This window comes from Chenopodium album, chromosome 20 (genome assembly GCF_948465745.1).
Source record: "Chenopodium album chromosome 20, dcCheAlbu1.1, whole genome shotgun sequence".
Classification (NCBI taxonomy): domain Eukaryota; kingdom Viridiplantae; phylum Streptophyta; class Magnoliopsida; order Caryophyllales; family Amaranthaceae; genus Chenopodium; species Chenopodium album.
The window spans coordinates 25,240,157-25,246,308 of record NC_137853.1 but is presented as its reverse complement, the minus strand read 5'-3'; the positions used below and the strand labels follow the sequence as shown (position 1 = coordinate 25,246,308).

General features: G+C 39.6%; 1 long non-coding RNA gene across 1 annotated transcript; it reads left to right on the top strand.

The window, feature by feature from the left end:
* The first annotated feature begins 602 nt into the window (after positions 1-602).
* LOC145596559 (uncharacterized) lies at positions 603-5,191 on the top strand. Its single transcript, XR_014103258.1, has 4 exons — positions 603-841; positions 940-1,032; positions 2,937-3,035; positions 5,017-5,191. It is a non-coding gene; the product is annotated as an uncharacterized LOC145596559 (long non-coding RNA).
* The last annotated feature ends 961 nt before the right edge of the window (positions 5,192-6,152 follow it).

The following is a 6,152-nucleotide window of genomic DNA, read 5'->3' as shown; positions in this document are numbered from 1 at the left end:
AGTCGCCAACAAGTTTTAGGAACTTGTAAACCGTTGACGAGGTGAAGGTTACACCCCTTAACGATCCATGAGATCGTCAACTCCAAAAGGTCTTGAACCAAATAGGGTTTGGGGATGAGGGTACGAATCCAATCTACAAAAGAAGGAACTCGCCCTATAAAATAGGCCTCTACTTTATTCTACTCGTATTCATGTGCGCTTTTTGACTAACATGCAAACATTATATTAACCCTAAACGTGTTTAATCTATGTTGGTTGAATATTAATGCACAAATAAAACTATTATTGGCGGTAACTTGAATTCAAATCATATTTAGGCCTAAACCAAATTATTAATTATCTTATTAATTAAGCGTCATTTCAAGTACAAATTCCCTTTAAACATGCATAAAAGGTGTGATCAAGCAATAACAATAAATAAATATATATCAAGCAACATAATAATAAGCATCATATCATGGTAATAATAATCATAAATAATCATAAATAATTTTTTTTTTTTTTTGACAGCAAACTAAAGGAAAATTAATTCCCAGCACTATTGCAAATTAAAATAACACAATGAAAACTTAGAAGCAACTTGCTAATCCTAAAAATTATCATCCTTGCTTCATTGGCTCCTGTCATCTCTCCCCTAAGACATCTCACAATAGTATGGTTTTTGACTCTGATCTTGATGTGCAGGATCTTCAAAGAGAAGGCATACTTAATGCCGTTCAGAAGCACCATCAGTTCGTCAGCTTCTTTTGTTCCATTGTTGAGGTCGACTTCGTCTTCCATGGCGATCTCCCCTACTAATTTGAGAGACCACCGCCCAAGATTTCGGCCATCCCTTGCCTTGGTAATTTTTGTTTGGATTTTAGCACTTTCACACTCACTAATCCCTGTTATAAGAACATATTTCCCTCCATTTACGCGTTCTTTATTTGTTTGATGTAGATCTTCAAAACCCGGTGGAATCTCTTGTTCCGGACCAGTGCGGATCTCGCGATCTTGATGGGTTTTTGGGTCGTATCGAATATTGCTAGCTAGGTACTCTATCTTCTTTAGCGTGCTATAAGGATTTGGGGTTGAATTTTGAAAAATTTGTTTATTTCTTGCTTCCCAGATTCCTTCTAAAATACCCATGAAAAGTGGTTGAAATTCGCCAGTTTCCTTGAATTTGCTACATAGAAAGTTTTGCCAATTGATAATCCAATCAGCAATTGGAATGTGCTCTTGATTAGCAACATTAATTCCTAGTATACTGCCCCTCCAGATGTGACTTGCAAACTCGCAATCTCGGAAAATGTGATTTAAGGTTTCCAATTTCCCCCCTGCTGAGCTATCCTTAGAATTACACAAATGGCAGTTATGATCTTCTCCTAGGTTCCTTTTCAATCTTTCACTTCCTACAGGTAAGGCATTATTGAAAATTTTCTATAATAAAATTTTTTGCCTTGGGGAGTTATCCCATTTCCAGAACTTCCTCCAAATTTGGTTTCTTTTGAGGTTGCTCCAAATTTGGTTTTCGATCACATTTCCGTTACTTCTGCTTCCCAAAATAGTAGCATAACCACTCCTCACTGTATAATTTCCATTTTTTCCCCTTTCCAAACTAGCAGATCATTGAAACCTTTCTCCATAGGTGATATCTTTGCTATGTTAGCAACTGTTTCTTCGGTGAACTAGTAATTGCACAGGTTAACATCCCACTCTCCATTTTCTTTTATGATAGTGCATACTCTATCATTCGAGAAGAGCTCCTCAGACTTCCAGGAAGGCGATTTCCCGTTGATCCAAGGATGGTGAATTTTAGTTTTGCACCCATCCCCAATAGACCAGAAGCAACCTTTAAAAAGAACCTGTAATCCCCATTTTATGCCATTCCAACCCCAAGTTCCAGCCTTTCTATTCCAGGAATCATCAAACAAAGAGTAATCACTTATTCTATATTTTGCAGTGTAAACCTTACTTAAAAGGGATTCTTTATCGTTAATAATGCGCCATCCCTGCTTAGCCAATAAGGCTTGGTTGAAAACCTGAGCATCCTTGATTCCTAATCCTCCTAACTCTTTTGGTTTGGTTAGAAGTTTCCAATTTTTCCAATAAACACCCTTTCTACTTTTATTGCCCACCCACCAGAATTTAGCAACAATAATGTTGATCTTTTTTAATAAATTAAAAGGGCACTTGAAAACTGAGAAAATGTAGGTACCTAAACTTAAAAGCACCGAGTTTATCAAAGTTAATCTTCCTGCAGATGAAAGGAAGAGAGAGTTCCATGCATTAAGCCGCTCATTTACTTTCTCCACAACCCTTCCAAAGATTTCTTTTTTTTTTTATGAGGAGCCAAAATCTGCCGGAATACTTAAGTAGACTCCAAACTTATCACTCACTCTAACCCCGACTAAATTACTGAATTTATCCTTATCATCAGTGTATATGTTAGGGCTAGTTAAAAGAACAGATTTGTCTTGATTGATAACTTGACCAGAAGCTCTGCAGTAAGTATTCAAAACATCACCCAAGGCTCTAACACATTACTCGTTCCCCTGAATAAAAAAAGCTGAATCATCTGCGAATAACAGGTGTGTGATCTTTGGGGCTCTTTGAGCAACTCGCACCCCTGTGATGTTTCCCTTCCTCTCCTCTTCTTGAATTAACCCCGTAAGCCCTTCCATACAAAGAATAAAAAGGTAGGGAGACAAGGGATCCCCCTGTCTCAGACCACACTTTGGAGTGAAGGCTTCCTGTTTATTTCCATTAATTAAAACTGTAAAGGAGACTGTGCTTACACAGTTCATGATTGTTTTGATCATCAACTCAGGCAGCCCCACTTTAATTAGCGTTTTTTCAAGGAAATCCCACTTAATTCTATCGTAAGCCTTGCTCATATCTGCTTTCACTGCCAATTTGCTTCTCACACCTTTCTTTGTTTTCCTTATGTTTTCCAGTAATTCATGGGCTAAAAGAATATTGCCAGAGATTGTACGACTCGGAATGAAAGCGTTTTGAAATTGGCTCACTAGATCATTAATGACTCTTCTCAACCGGTTAGTGATGCATTTGGAAAGAATTTTATAAGTTACATTACAAAGCCCAATTGGTCTTAACTTTTCAGCACTTTCAGGGTCATCACACTTTGGGATTAGGGCAATATTTGTGAAATTTAATTCTCGAAGAATGTTTCCTGTACTCAGAGCAGATTGTACAGCGCCTACCACATCATCCTGAACCCATGACCAGTTCTTTTGGAGAAAGCCTGCTGGGACGCCATCTGGCCCAGGAGCTTTCCAAGGTTTCATGACAAATAGAGCGTTTTTAATCTCTCTTCTAGAATAGGGTTTAGACAGCATATCTCTTTGGTCTTCTGCAAGAGATTTGTTTAGACCTCTCAGGTCTTCTTCAATCTCTTTTTCTCTGTTACTGCTAGCTTCTTCACAACCTCCATAAATACCTTTAAAGTACTTCATGATAAGTTCACTCATCCTTCTTTCATCACTGATCCAGTTCCCTTCTTCATTTTTAAGGGCCTCTAAGTGATTTCTTGACTTTCAACCTTTAACAAAATTGAAGAAATACCTTGAGCATGTATCTCCTGCGTAATTCCAGTTTAGTTTAGCCCTTTGTCTCCAATAAAGCGCAATGTTTCTCGAGTACTCCTCTAGGTTCTTGCTAGCCCTAATGAAATCCTCATCCTTCCTAGTAGACTCGAGTAGAAGTTGTGCTTCCAGAAGGTCCTTTTCAAATTTATCCCAATTCCCATTCCATTCTTCTCTCTTGTCTAAACTCCAAGCCTTAATTCCTTGTCTCACTAACTATATTTTTTTAGCTAGTTTGAACATTGGAGAACCTCTCAGGTTCGAGTTCCACTTGGTTTTTGCTAAGTCAATGCACTCTGCATACTCTAAGCTCCACCTTTCTAGCTTGTAAAAACTCCTTTTATTTTGTGTGGATGGAGTATTGTAAAAAACTAAAGGGGCATGATCTGACAGCTGTATGGGCTGGTGTTTTAAGACAGCGTGGGGAAAACAGGCAACCCATTTGGAGTTAGCATAACCTTTATCAAGCCTTTCTAGAACTCTCTCGTCACCATCCCTTCCATTAGTCCAAGTAAATCTTGGACCTTCAAAGCACAAGTCATGGAGGTTGTTTTGGGCCTTCCATGAATTGAAAATATTCACTCCCCTAATGTTAGTCGAATGTTTTCCTGTGTTGTCAAGGCTACTATCTACTTGATTAAAATCTCCCATAATTACAACCGGGAGATCAAGATCGGGATTTAACCATAGATTGAGGCTACCCCATACTTCACCCCACGTGAAGCATTGGGTTCTCCATAAACCAAAATAAGTCTCCATTTTCCATTCATAACATCATTGATATCTAGTACAAGGAAATTAGTACAAACAAAAACAACATCTAACATATTCTTAATTTTCCAGCCAAGCCAAATCCCCCCACTAAGGCCTCTAGCATTGACACCCTTAAAGAAATTAAAGCCTAGCGATCCTAATCTATTAAAAACCAAGTCCGGCCCAAAAGACCCAACCAGTTTTTTTATTTTAGGAATTATCGGGGTTGTTGGGTTTTTAATTCCCCAACAATTCCATAAAAGCCCAATCATGGAGTTGTAGGTGGTTGATTTCGGTCAACCACCGCAAGCCCATCATCCGCAAAAGTAAGCTGAGTAAAAACCTCAAAGGCGAAAAAACGACTCGGCCCACCACCAAGTCTTGCTGAAGTAGACGTTCCAGCACCTAGATCACCCTTCCTAGCTATGCTTTTTCCTTTTTTCTTTTTCCTAGCCAATAAGGAGTCATCATCATCCATCTCTTCCTCTATAAAATCGATAGAAACCAGATCTAGGTTAGAAATTGCCTTCCTTTTTAGAGGGCACTTATCAGATTTGAACCTTCTCTTAACTTTTTCTTTTTTGAACCTCCTGTTACGCATTGGCCTTCCTCTCCTATCTTTTCTCCCCATCTGGTGAAGAGAATTGCACTGTCTGACATTGTTTCGGTTGCTTTGTAGATTTCAGCTTGCCTGTTTCCTATGATTTCAACTTCTAGTTTCTCAATTCGGGGTTGCTGAACTTCTTGCTCCTGATCTGCTTGCACACTGTTCTCCTCTAATTGATCTTCCTCGGCAATATTTATTGGCGCTTCCCCCATCCATGGGCTCATCGGATCCTCGGGAATCTGTCCTATAGGGTAAGCCTCATTTTCTTCATCGTCTTGAATATTTATGGGTTCATAAAGTGGAGGAGAGTCAGGCTCTCTTATTTCCACTGCCCTTGGGTTGTTTTGACTATCAAATTCGATAAAGAAACGCTGGTTGTATCCCCGATTATCCTCCTCTCTACTAGCGATATCATCATTCAATTCCACTCTTGACTGGACTGCAGAACTCATGATTAAATCATGCCTTATACTTTCAATTTCAGATCCATAGTGGGGAATAGTCGCTAGCATCTCAGCATTAGTGGTACCTTCCAGTCCAACATCTTGGGTTGGATTCCCCCTTGCCGCATCTCTGTATGGATCTCCAAACAAGCTTCCTTCATTCATAATTCTAGTTGAAGTGCCTGCATCAACAGACCCCTCTTCGGTAACCATGGGAGCTTGCCCTTCTAGATTATTTTCCGTCTGTGCATGTTCATTCTGACCAATAATTGGCCCCCTGAATGGAGCACCCCTGCTATTGAAGCGTGCACCTGGTCTAACAGACCTTCCTCCATTTTCAATACCCAAGTCAAAATCCACCATGATATCCGACGCCACAAAGCTAGGCGAAGGTGGACGGTCTGGTTCCTCTACCAGACTGAGTCTCGTGGTGATAGTTCGCTTTGAGGATGGAGTAGCCCTAAAGTCAAGACTGAACATTGAGAAGTCGTCCACTATGGCTAGAGTTAGAATACCCTTAGCCATGTATTCCATCATTTTATGGTCTATATCTTGCTCTATAAGCTCTTCATGCCTTCTACATCTTGAGTACTTGTGACCAATTCTACCACATCTGGTGCAATACATGAAAAGCTTCTCGTATCGCAGCTGAATCCAAATCACAGCATCATCATCAAGTTTCAGAAAGAAACCTGGAGTTAAAGGCTCTCCAAGGTTCACCATTATCTCGATCTTGAGATAGTCATTTCTAGGGACAAAGTTCGA